At 35.5% G+C, this 13,837-nt stretch overlaps 1 protein-coding gene and 1 long non-coding RNA gene across 7 annotated transcripts in view; one reads left to right on the forward strand and one right to left on the reverse strand.

Annotated features, from left to right (window-relative positions):
- Positions 1-13,837, reverse strand: part of GABRB2 (gamma-aminobutyric acid type A receptor subunit beta2) — a 191,207-nt gene that overhangs the window by 47,950 nt on the left and 129,420 nt on the right. The window lies entirely within an intron of this gene.
- On the forward strand, positions 4,275-9,662 carry LOC118173581. Its single transcript, XR_004754295.1, has 3 exons — positions 4,275-4,285; positions 9,109-9,115; positions 9,260-9,662. It is a non-coding gene; the product is annotated as an uncharacterized LOC118173581 (long non-coding RNA).

The following is a 13,837-nucleotide window of genomic DNA, read 5'->3' on the forward strand; positions in this document are numbered from 1 at the left end:
CAAAACAAAACACTAAAATTTGACTTAAGATATCTTATATGGGAGTTCCACTTCCACAAGCTTGATTGCTAAGGAGCTTCTGAAAAAAAGATGCTGGTTGCAGTGGTGTCTCAAAAGCTCTGTAGGGCTGTGATCTTTGAAGCACAGCCCTTAGCGTAATGTGTCCCACCATGAAACCTTTGCACTTCCACAGCTCGCCATTAGCATTCCAGAACAGCAGTCAGAGGAAAACATATCTTCCATCTAAAATATACAAGCTATGAAGGAAGAATGAGTGATGTGCTGTCAGGTTTGAGTAAAAACATGGACCCAGTAATGGCAGTCCTTCCTATTCTGAAAAGCTCCTCTCTGCACTTATTTTCCATTTGTCTTTTGCTGATGGTCTCTTTTGCAAATTGTGTCTTATAGTCCCTGCTTGCTCTAAGTCTATCTGACAAAAGATACAATGGTTAAAGCATTACAGCATAGGCTTGAATCTCCACTTTCCATTACTGTCTCATCTCCCAAAACAGAAGATTTAAGTCTATGTTGTTGTGATCACTCTTGCTGTCCTTTCCATTGTGCTCCCTACTTTATAGCTACCTGTATCTCTCCTGTCCGTCTTTGTATCTCATCTTTGTTGAGTGGTGAGAAGTGCTATGATTGTATAAACAAGGCAAAGGTTATTATTGGTAACAGACAAATTCTAGTGTGCAGAGCACACCACTTTGTTGTGGGAGTTAGTGCAACTAGGAAATATTGCAGGTGCCATGAAATAACACACGTTCCTGGTGCTTAGGCTGTGACTCACAATCACATAAAGTCATTCATAAATTTTTCCCTGTCTAATAACTGAAGCATATCTATTAATGGACACATATGTATAACCAAACAGAAGCATATATATATTTTTAAATGAGAAATAACTGCAAGAGGGAAGGTAAGAGCATGGATATGCTACAACATTTTTCTCATCTAAGTTCCCATCTGGTTCATCTTTCTTTCATAGTCATAAATTACACATTTCTTACATGCTTGCTTTGTTGAAGTTGGCTAAAGTTGCCAGAACCTTACAAGTGAACTTTTTATGCTTTTCATTGCATGTAACAACAATAGCAAAAAGATAAAACAATCTGCCAGAAGTTCTCTTTGGCTGGTCAGTAGTTTAAACAGCTAATTACTTTTAATAAATGTTTCTGCAAAGACAAAAGAACATTTCAAGTCACTTAAATACACAGATCACTCAACTTGATTGAGATGCAAGGCATTACTTTATAATCGAAACTGTAAATAGAACCATTCCATCTCCTCCATTGATTTTTGTACATTAACTTTTGAAACTAACTAGGTTTCTGTATTAGTATACATATCATTCACCTAGTACTTGAAATAGGCAACTGATGCTTTAGAAGAAACAAAAATGCTACTTCATGTTGATTTATATACATATGTGCACATATATACACAGTCTTCGCAAATCTTTAACAGAAATCAATTTCAAGGCTTTTAATATGTATACAGCTTTTTCCCCATTGAGCAGTTGTAAATTTCTCATTTCCTTAAAACCTATAATGAACTGCAGGAATACACTAAAGAATTTGCAATCCCTAAGGAATCAACAGTTCCCCACACTCACTCACACCAGTATCTTAATGATGTGCTTGAAAAAAATAATCACAAAATTAATACAAAAGAACACTAATTCCCACTGCTTATTTTCTTTCTAAGAATAACACCTCTAAGCTGGATCAACTATTACTGAAAACTGGAGAAATCCCACCTCATTGACATTTAGACAGGTTTGATCAATGTCCAATGCTGAGAAGTAGCTAGAGACTTTACCATGTTATTTTGTCATGTAATACTGTTCCTTCCTCCTCCTAATGACGAATTCCCTTAATAAGAAAAGGTTTACAACTGAAATGAGAGAAAGCAGCTGTAAGAAAACTGAAGAATATACTTGTGAACATTACTTTTGATTTATCCATTTCATACTTAGCACAACTACTAGATTTAAGCTATTCAAAAAAAGTGGATTGATTCATGATGCAACTGTGCTGATTAGTACTCTATTCCTTTTGGCTTCACCCTTGTGGCTTTTAACGCCTGTGTCTTTCACACAGTGATGAAGCCAGTTATATCCAATTTAGTTTCCCTCTGAAATCATGGTTAAGTATCTGTGATCTCAAGAAATATGCTTTGTGCATTCCATATCATTTTTATATTGTGTGCACAGTAATAAAGCAGGTAATAGCATAATCTCATAATTTAAATTTGCAACCTAGCCTTGAACAGAAAGCCTTACAGAGTATTTTCTTACAGCTAAGTAAATTGAAAGTCATTTGCTTCATATGTTCAGTATCGTTATTTGAAAGATAAGATTGTTTTCCTTGTATTTCAGTAAATTTGCAGGCCTTAATTTAATAATACTGCCTTTATCAGGATACTATAACAGATTGCTCTGTCTCATTGGATTGTCATACCATCGATTGTTGTTCAAAATAACTAAATAAACTCAGTCATCCTCTAATGGTTGTATCATACAAAAGAAATATTTACACGTGTCAGGCCTAATCCCTAGAAAAGTTAACTATAGCATCCATTTTCACACATATAGTAGGAAATTCATCCCTTGAATTTAAGAAAAAATATATTTAAGCGGGAGGGAAAATTGTCAAAGGCACATATATTCCACATTATTACACATTAAGAGATCTCATATCCCCACATTGATTTCAGTGGAAGTTGGATCTACATAACATTTTCAGATTGAATGCCCCAATCACACTCCACTGCTGAACATTCTTCTGTAAAATTCACTGCCTTTTTCAGAGGAAAATGGAATGTTCTCAATGGAAAGAACATGGTGATTTTTGCCTCCTTCTAGAGAACTAACTAGGCGTATTTAGTTTCTGGCTTCATCCCCTGACCCATCTCCTCTACATCTTCAGTCCTGAATTGTCCTGAACTTTCATCCTTCCTGTTAGGGTTTACACTACTAGAGAAGAGGGAAAAGAAAACAACTGAAAACCAAAAGTGCCAACAAACAGCACTCAAACCCATCCTACAAACCAGATAAAAACACTGGCTGGTAACAAAGATGACAAAATAATTGTGGCATCCCAAAGATCATGCCCTTGTTGCTCAAGTTTTGTTGAAAGCTCTGACCTGAGGGTTCTCATAGAACTATTTTAGAAACATTTCAGCTTCTCATGTTTCCTCAAATTCTGCTGCTGTTAATAACATCTGCGCATCACGGTTTATTCTTCTCTTTTTTTTTAAAAAAAAAAAAAAAAAAAAAAGTTGTGCAAAGGAATGTCTGTTTCCTGTGACAAACATTTATTCTCATGTTTGATACTCCACAGTTCCACAGTTTTAAAAGCAAAGATTAAAAAATGTCCTTGTTGAAGATAGGTATGGCACAAAAGCAACTTTTTTTTTTTTCTGCGCTGCACTTACATTCTTATGTGCCAAGGTCCTCAATATTTGAAGTGCTTAGTTTTAGCCAGTCTCAACTTCCTCTACAGTCAAAAATAAAATGCAACACTCGAACCATTTCAAATAGAGGGAAGCTGGTCTGTGTGTTTCTGAAAGTTACATGCTCTGTCTCTTAACTACCAAAATTCCAAGTATTTTCTGTTCCATAACAAAAAAAAGAAAAAAAAAAAGAAAAAAAAGAGGTATACAGGCAAAGGAAAAGAATGCAGAAAAAAAATCAGAAATTCACGCATATGTTACATAAATGCAATCAGGTGAAATGTGTTTAATCCCTTGGATTTCAAGATACTTGCTCTATTTTTCCTATCTTGTTAATACTGTAAATACTGTAAATCTCTTGATTACCTGAAATAATTTACTTCCCTTGAAAATACACAGATGTATAATACTGAATTAATCTTTATGTATGAGTCCTGATATGGTATGCAACTCATATTTTGCTTTTTTTGTTTGTTTGTTTTTAAACCAGAGGTATCAAAAACATATAATTAAATGTTAATTGTGTTTAAGCAGAACAGACCACATGCAACCAGTAACCTTCAGGAATAGACAAATCAGATTAGAATACTCTCATATACATTGTCTAATGGTATCAATTTCTGCTTGGAATCTGTAAGAAAAGCAAGATACAATCATTGGAAAATTCATGTGTAACAGACTGACGTATTATCTTATTATGTGGTTTACACTAATGGGGTCAATCTGTATATGGTGTGTCTTCTCCGGAGGAATCGTTAGATGCCTGAATCATAAAACATTATGTGGAATAAGAGAAAAAGCTTTAGAGAAAACAGCTTTGTTTAAAGAGGTAATTAGATGTAAAGAGTATAATGCTGATAGCAATTATTGCTGATAACCTGAAAATACAATGGGCTATTCAGTAGCTACTTCACTATATTACCATCCTCTGTTTGAAATTATGTGATATTGTATCTCTATTACTATTAGCAGCTTTTTCCTAATATTCTGTATAACAACAACTAAATTATTCCAGATTACAACAGCTTCAGTTTTTAAAGTTGTTTGTGGGTTTGTTAGCCAGAGAAGCATTTATATATTTAATAGAATTTATATTTTAAATATATAAAGGTATGTATTTTATATCTATATATATATATATAGATATATATATATATAAAAATTAAGAAAATAATCACAGACAGGAATATGCCACCACAGGTCAGGTCACAGAAGTGACAAAACTAGTAATAAACATAGAATTCAAGTCCGTTCCCCAGTCTGCTTCTACCTCAACTCTGATGCTCACCCTTACTGAGACACAAATCTCCTAAATGAGTTCTCTTCAAGCAACACAAGATTTTATCAGCCTAGCAATGAAAATTAGTGACCTGACCTATAAAAGAAACACACCTTCTCTTACACCTTACAGGAACACTCATTAAGTGGAAACCTTTTTCATCAGGTACAGTCTACAAGGGCCAGTGTCAGTGTGCATTACTTTGAAGTGGGTTACATACCTGAGGTACGTGGCTTTTTGCTCCTTTTCTTTATAACAACTGTACTTGTGTATTTATTAACATTTAGTCACCGATTTCTGCTCCAAAGTAACAAGCAATTTAGGCAAAGTAATACCATTCATAACAGTATGGCATGATTTCACCTGGTTGGCTTTTAATTCATCCCAGTGATAGATATGCACCACACAGATGCAAGCTGTTTCTCAGCATGTGAAAAACAGACTTGAGTGATGGTCCGTGTATATAGCCCAGACTCCTTAGGTGAACTCTGCCCTAACTCCCAAGGCAAACTGCACTCCAAGGCTTACTCAGCATCTAAAAGAGTTCTGAAGAATCACACAGCAAAATGATGCTTTTCTGAACAGGATATATATATATATATTTTAATACTGATCTTATAGCATAGAAAAAAAAAAACACAACACTACAAAAACAAAACAAACAAACAAAAAAAAAAACAAACACTAAAACACATCAAATATGTTATCCAGCTACAGACAATCCCCGCTCATGAAACAATGTTTAATTTGCCCATGACACTATGCCATTTTTATATCTCCTATAAACTGAGGACACTAATAGCCTCAAGACGTATAAAGCTTCACAGATATATGAGGTATGCTGCTGGCAAATACTTGATCTATAAAAAATAAAAAGGACTAACACCATCAAAATCTCTCTTCTACAATGTATGTGTAGAATATAACAGAGAGGATCCTAAACCCAACAGTAGATCCTTGTTGTCCACCTTTGTTACCTGAATTTGTTGAGTTGTGTACTTGCATTTTTACAATCCTTAGTTAGGCAATCATATAATGTTTGTCCAAAGTAACTCTCCCTACCACAGAAAAGTCAACAGTGACTTACAGACATGATTCACTCAGATACAGGTTCAACAACTACAAATAATTGTGTACATGTATATCTTGTTGCAACCTTGTTCTTTTATATGAAATAATTCACAAAACTGGGCATTGATACTACTACATTGATACTACATTGATACTCTAATACTATCATTAGTTAAAAAAAAAAAAAAAAGAAATTAAGAATACATGAAAAGTATAATGTTCAGGTACAAATTTCTTCTTCCTGGCTATCCAGAAATATCTCACAGAACAATATGTATGCAATCATAACTTTCATCCTTATTTAAAAGGAATTTTCTTCTACAGGAATGTATCAGGTATGACTTGCTCAGTCTGTCTGTAATGTATTCAAAACAATTATTAGATCTAAAAGCCAGGCTTTAAGAAGAGGCTACAATATGTCCATTTGGACAGCTATAGATGTGGCGAGAATTAAGACTGCCTGATGATTTGTGAAGACCCGAGGCCTTCTAGTTCCTGGCCCTAACAGCATGAAGCTGACAACTTTCCCTCCAAGGCACCAATGCTTCCCGGGTGCTCAGGAGAGCAGACTGCAGTGAAATGGCTGTCGCATCTCCCCAGCAAGCACCAAGACAGATATGCCACTCTCCTGCCATGCCTCCCAGCTGGTTGCTCAGGAGACCTGCTAGGAAAAGCCTCCTCACTGACACATGCAAATGCTGCCTTGCTGGGGCAGCAACCTCAGCAAAAATCCTCAGTTACAACATTTAGTGCAGGTTTACCTTCTGGGGAAAAAATAAAAAATAAATCTGAAGTCCTTTCCCAGTATTTGATTAATCAGTGTAACTATGACTACTGATGTAAAGTAACACTGGAGAGTACTTCAGCTGTGAAATTTTAATAAAATCAAATACATGTTTATGTGGCATTAGTGATATATTACAGCAACAGTTACATTACAAATCATGTTCACCAAGAAGATGAATTGAAAAACACATAAAGGTATTTACTTAGGATCAATAGGAATAAAAATTCACTGTTATTCAATCACTTTTTCATATAATAACATCTCTGTAAAACCAAGAAGCATGGTAGCCAAAACCACATCTTATAAATTGCAGCATATTGAAATAACTTAGGATTTTTCTTCAGGGTTATAGACAGACATTTTAAAACTCCAGTTCCACTGGAAAGAGCTTCACTTAATTACTGCTACATGAGATCTTTTCCCTCAAAACTTGCTCTGAACTAAGTTTTGTCTTCCACTTGGGCAAGTAGTTCCACAGTTCATACCGTACTTCTGTCATGTTTCTTTGCTAGGCTACACATGCTAATGCTGTGAAAGCAATCCGGGGTAACAGAAGAAAGCAGCACCACAGATTTCCATACAGCAGGCTGCCAGTCTTCAGGACACTCTAAACTAGACAGAAGAAAAAAAGAAAATTTGCGTTCCAGTGACAAGATTGCTTCTGAGTAAAGCTTAATTCATTGCATTGTTCCAAAACCACTAACTTTTACTATCCTAACAAATTAACAAGTAAAGTCATCTCTGTTGCAATCACGTTACATAAACATCTCACCGATAGAGATATATCATTAGATTATATTTTAAGCTCCCATATGCCACTTGAATTCATGCTGAAACAACCTTACAATGCAATCTTTATGACAGATTTCTGTGGATTAAGCAGTTTCCAGTTTTCTCTGACATTTTGTTAAAACTTTAATACTATAAGCATTGCCTTTTGACATGCTTTCTGCCATTACTTTTTTCAAGCATAGGCATATGTTACAAAACAGCAAATGTTGCTCTTCAATTTAGGACATTTAGCAAGAAAAGTATTTTGCACTGATACTGCATATTGTTGTGAAAGTACAAAATGGAATAATACTTCATTTTATACACACGAGACTTCACTTCCCCATGTTTTCTTAGCTTTATCACAATCTGTTTAGACAGAATATTCTGTGAATATGAAATTCACTGGCTGTTTCAATAAGCCATCCCTACCTTCCTCTATCATAACAGGGACCTGCTAAGATTAATCAAATGAAAGTTAATTCCTTGCAGTTAAGGAGTAGGACAGAGTATAAAACCTGATGGAGAGGAATAAAATAATGGCTTTTGAAGACAGAAAATGGACAACTTCTACCCACTTTCTGGGTTACACATTATACAATTGCAATGTCAGGGGAGATACCTGGCATATCTATGTTTGATGGAATAGTATTCTCCTGTCTTCTTATTTAAGGTGTAATGTTTTTCTTGCCAAACCTTGGATTAAGAGAGATAACTCTTGGACTTGGAACAGTTAACACAGCATGAAGAATCCAAACTTGATTTCTGTATAATTTCTACACATTCATCTGAAAAATCCTGGAAACATTTGCTGCAACAAGGGATCTTTAAGTGATATTGTATGACATTCCCTTGCCTGCTGAGCCTCTTTTGTAGAGAGAAGTGGAACCACAACACCACCATTTCTTCTTCACATTGGTCTCTTTGGGATATCAGGACCACTATAACTAATACCTGATTATAATCCCCATAAGAATGATATCTGTTAAGAAAATAAACCAAAAGAAAATAAACGAGCAAAGAAGGGGAAGGAAAAAAAAAAAAAAAAAAGAGAGAAAGAAAAAAAAAGAAGAATATTTTCCAGAGTAAAATACTGGAAGAAAAACAAGGTCAACAGAAACGTATTAGTTCCTAAGTGGTAACCCAGAACGTTGCCAATTTCCTGAACATGCAAAGCCAGTACTGCTGAAAACCTAGCAATACCAATGCTAGTTCCAGAAGATATTAAACCTGCCATCAAGTACACATTTCCTGGATTAGAACATCATAGGTTTTTATGGGCTTTTCCTTTTACTGTCAAAAGAATACAGAAACAATGACTAAAACACAGAAAGTATTGAAGCCAGATCATGTCTACAGCCAATCATTTCTCCTCAGGAAAAAATATACTAGTATTTATCCTCTTTTAAGCTGGTTTCATAGCACAGAAATTACACACAAAAGGCAGTTCAGACACAATACCTATTTTCCAGGGCTATTCTAGAGGAAAACCCAACACAAATTTACAAAGTCAGATCCTATAAACTTCAACATGTTTTACAGCTCCAAGTAGCAAAGGACTCCCTCATTTTTCATACTTAAATACCACCAATACAACAGCACAATACTTATAATTACTGATCCTTGTATCTCAGGAGGAAGTGTGCACCACCACATGCAGAAAATGCAGAAAGCCTCCTACTGGAAAACAAATCAAAATAAACTTCTACTCTCTTTAGAGATCTGAAGAGGCAGGTGAAAAGAGAAAGACAGTCAGTGCTACAGGTTAACCTCAGAGATATTTATCCTAGCTCTGCCTCAGGCTGTTAGGAAGAAAATGCAAATACAGTCCTTGAGTGTCATCTCCTTGAACTATTCAGCAAACCTTACTTTTGATTTTTAATAACTGTTTAGAGACAGCATGAATTTGTCAACCTGCTATTCATGCAAAAACTATGCATTAGCAAGAGCATCTCCACAATTACTATCAGATTTTTTTGTTTGTTTGTTTTGAAAGGCTACAGTGGGTGAAAGAGCCACAGACTATCCCTGTCATTGCTTAGTATAATGATGGTTATGATCATACTCTTCCATACACACCATGTTCAATTTGAACTTTCACTGCTGCAATTTAAGCTCATTACTTCTTATACTAACCAACATCACAGAGAAAAAAATTATCTTCCTCTCTGCAGTACATTTTGTATATTTGAAGACTCATTCTCTCTCTTCCTCTGATTCATCTTCTCTCACCAGAACAATGTCCATTCAAACTAAGTTGCATTTTCCAGGCCCTGGATTAAAATCTAAATTAATACCTATATAATTTCTTGAGGTGCAACCCTTGGAAAAAACACAGCCTGACTACCAAGCCCTTGCTGTTACAGAATAGAGCAGTAAGATTACTTCAGGTAAGAGCAAATAGCAGTTCTAGATCTTGATGTAAGCCTTGCCATTGACACAAAAGGCTGATAAGGAATCCCCAGCTTGTCCTTTCACAATTCTGACGTGGGTGCCATTCTTAGGTGTAAGATTTGGAATTTCATACTTTCAGGACACCTCTCCAGCTAACTGAGATCCTTTAAAACCCAATTCTATCTTTCAAGCTGCTTAAAGGTTCAGGCAAGTTTCATTATTTTCAGATCATTAAGGAAAACACTGAAGATGGACTTGATTCAAAATTCTTTCCCTCCAGTTAACTGCATAATCATGTCCCTTGTGTTATTTTACAAATGTGGTTCCCTCTGATCTGTGTTTTCCTACATTTTTTATAAGAAAGTCATTTGAGACAATGTCAGAAACCTTATTAATGTCAAAATATAGGACATTAACTGCCGCCAGCATACTACTCCACTGTTCAGAAGTGGTCCAGCCACCACCACATGGGATGTACTCATGAAAAGGAATGTTCAGTTCAAAAATTAAAAGACAGTCACACAAATAGGAAATATTTGCACTGTAGGGGCCATGTAGGATACACCTGTCCAGCTTTGCAGACTAGAGTATTAAAAAAAAATAATAAATGGTCAGACCATTCTGTTGCTCATTTAAAAGCATCAACATTTCTGGCTCGTACTGTGAATGCCTAGAGGAGATTTTTCTCTAGAGACAGTGCCTTTGATGGTGCCACTGTACTGGCAGCACCCTCGGGCTCCTCAGTGTGCAGCAGAGTGTACAATGTCTCACCGTGCTGGTTGCTTCATGAATACTCTGGTGAATGTTTTATTTAACATGGTTTGGAATAAGGAGATCAATCCCCTGTTATAATACAAGAATTTAGAAAACAACCACAGATTCAGCAAGAAAATTTCAGCAGTTGTATAAATTACACTCCCTGTAAAGTTGCCACGAAAAGTTTCAAAGTAAAGAGACAAAATGTGTAACTCCTTATTTGTGCCAGTGCTACTGGGTCAGAATATATCATTAAAAGCAATAAGGAAAAAAATAGAAATATCTTTTCTGAGTGGGGTATATCTTACTAATCCTCTTAAGAGATACATACAGGGAAGTATATCTGTGCATTTATTCCTACAAAGGGAAATGATGACAAAAAATAAGGTAGAAAAATACAAGGACAATCAAAAATAGAAGGACAAACAAAAAATCCAAACAGCCTAGTAACTTTTATGATCAAAAAGGATAACCCTCTATAGGCAGACATTTCTGAGGAAAACACCCGAGAAAGAATTTCAGGTTTGTTCAAACCTATGGACGTATTTCACAGGACATTTAACATGCCCAAAATTATGGAGCAAATCTTAAGGAATTAAAGCAACAAACATGTCTAGAAATAACATTGGAACATGTGAGTAGTCAGCTTGGTTTCCAATAGATAGATTAAAACAGCTAAGCTGGTGCTAGCCTACCATCCTGATATTGCAGGGTTTATCACTAAATTGTTTGACTGTGAGTCCACAAGAACTTTGTTGAAATTTGGCAGAATCCAGACATTTTAAGAATGGCTGGAATTTTACAGATATGTGGCAAGAGTTTATTTTTTGTTGTTCAAGAGGTCTGTGATTACTTCAGCTTTCTCTAATACAAGAAAGAACTTGTCAAGTTAGCCGTTCCCTTGCATTACTAAATTGAAGATTAAGCAAGGAGGAGTTTTCTTAATAAATCTGAGGTTTTAGGACTGGTACTTTAGAAATTCTTTAACCGAAGAGATGGAGAAACTAAGACTGGCCATGTAAAAAGAAAAGTAGTGAAAGCTGAATTTAAAAAGTAAACATAGGATCAGGGAAAAACAACCACACAACAGTGTAAGGGAAACATGAAGGCCACTGAAACAGAGGATCTGCAGGAAGATCCTAAAAGACATCTTTTTTGTATAAGGAACACAGCAGTGAATCATAAGTGTATTTAAAAAGGTGAATAGGATGAAGGAAAATTGTTGCTTTTTATAAAGAAAATATAACAGAGGGCTGCTGACACAGAGCCCTCCTCTCAGCCACTCAACCTGCCTCCCCCAACTATATCAAAAAGGAAACAAAATTAGATTTTTTAAATTACTATTCAAGGTAGGGGGAAAAAAAAGAAAAGTCTTTAATACTTTATTTTATATATAAATTACCATAAATTACCTTCTTATACTTGATTCTGTTAACCTCATAGCCTTTAAACTGACATGGCTAATCTTTACAAAGATGCTCATTTTTCTTCATGCACAAAAGAGGAAATGTTCTGTAAGGCATCAACTCCAATAAGGTAGCTTTTCTTCTTAAAATGTCCTCAAAGTAACTTTTTTTTTTTTTTTTTTTTTTTAAATCATTCTTTATTGCCATCAGTTTTCAGATAAGTTCTGTAGTTCATAAGGATAAAGTAAAAAATGGATGAGTAATGAGTAATGAAACCTATCCTATAGATGAAATACTAAACCATTACCAAGATTTATGGAAACATAATCACACTTTCATAAGCCAGTATATCTATCCTTGAAAAATAGAAATTTCTGAGATACCTATCTGATCACATACATCCCATGTTACTAGCCTGATCAATTGAAAATGCAATAACATGCAACTGAGCTGCAGACACCCAGTAAATACCACCCAGTAATTTTCTCATCCAAAAGAAGGTTACAGGAAAAGAGAACTGAAATTAAACTCAAATGGGTTCAACTAAATTGCTACATTTATTCTGAAAAACAGACAGAACAGTTCTATAAATTAGTATTTACTTTTGCCTTTTTTTCCCCTTAATTGTAATGTATGTGTCTACGTTTATCACTTTGGAAATACCAGGAAGGGTTTCATGCTGCATACACTGAGGCACTGATGCCAAAGCTAGTGGTCTACTCATTTAGTCACTGTAGATGGGTCCACTTGAGGATGTTACAAAGCACCAAAATCTGCCTTCTCTGGATGGTGGTGATTCAAAGCAGGCTCCCAACTTTAACATTTTCCATCAAGAAGAGATCACACAAGTTACTCTCTGAACAGACAATACAAGAAAAACATAATTTACACACTATATAACACTGATGACAGCAGCATGTTTCTGCAGGTAAACCTTCGTAACCTGATTTCTTCAAAGTAAAGTTTAGATGACAGTTTTTTTCCCCCAGCTTCTCATACAATTATTTGGAGTTGAAATGCATTTTTGAAAGGCTTTTGGTGTCACCACACACAAACAATAACAGGTATTACAAGAGACCAGAAACATTCATCTCAGAGGTACTTTCAAATCACTCATTTCAGTTGTAACTATGTCTTTAGATGAGAACATCTCTTCTCATACACTCGTCTTTAAATGGTAAGAGTTCTTACTCACTGTTTATTTGGGTCAGATTTTAATGAGGGATAAGGACTCTGCATCTCTGTGTCATCCACTCCTCCATCCACATTCAATGGGAAACTAGCATCAGCCATTCCCATCACAAGTAAAATCAGAATTTTAAAGTTCCATGAGCGCTGTGGGATGTACCACAGAAAAATAACACTTGAATTACTGTTAAATACTCCTTTCTGAAGAGAGCTGCAATGCAGTGGATGCATACTGATAACCAAGGGGCTGGAAATAGTCCAGGTTAAAGAACACAGATCTCCACATCAGCTCATCTGCCCTTCATCTTTGACTCTGTAAGAACAGATGCACACTATCTGCTAATTATCTTCCTCTGTGCAACTGATTATTATATTTTGCTCAGATATTTTTACAGCATACTTTGATATTTTTATCACAAATAGAAAAATAATTTAGATAAGGAAAGATCTAACTAAAAGGCTTGCCTACTCATCATCCTCATAATTATTTAAGGCTTACATTTATCCTTCCTTTGGAAGCAGTTTGTAATCTGTTCTGAATAACTCACCAGGGATGATAGCACTTGAGCTGACAGCTGAGCTTCTTCAAAGGTCAGACGCTCATGAAATAGCCAATATTCATGAGCCAATTTGGAAATTTGAAGATATATTTGTCATAACCACTGTATTGGACTTTCGGAGGGCTGACTTTGTGCTGCTGAGGACACTGGTTGGTAGAGTCCCTTGGGA

Source organism: Oxyura jamaicensis, chromosome 13 (assembly GCF_011077185.1).
Source record: "Oxyura jamaicensis isolate SHBP4307 breed ruddy duck chromosome 13, BPBGC_Ojam_1.0, whole genome shotgun sequence".
Taxonomy (NCBI): Eukaryota; Metazoa; Chordata; class Aves; order Anseriformes; family Anatidae; genus Oxyura; species Oxyura jamaicensis.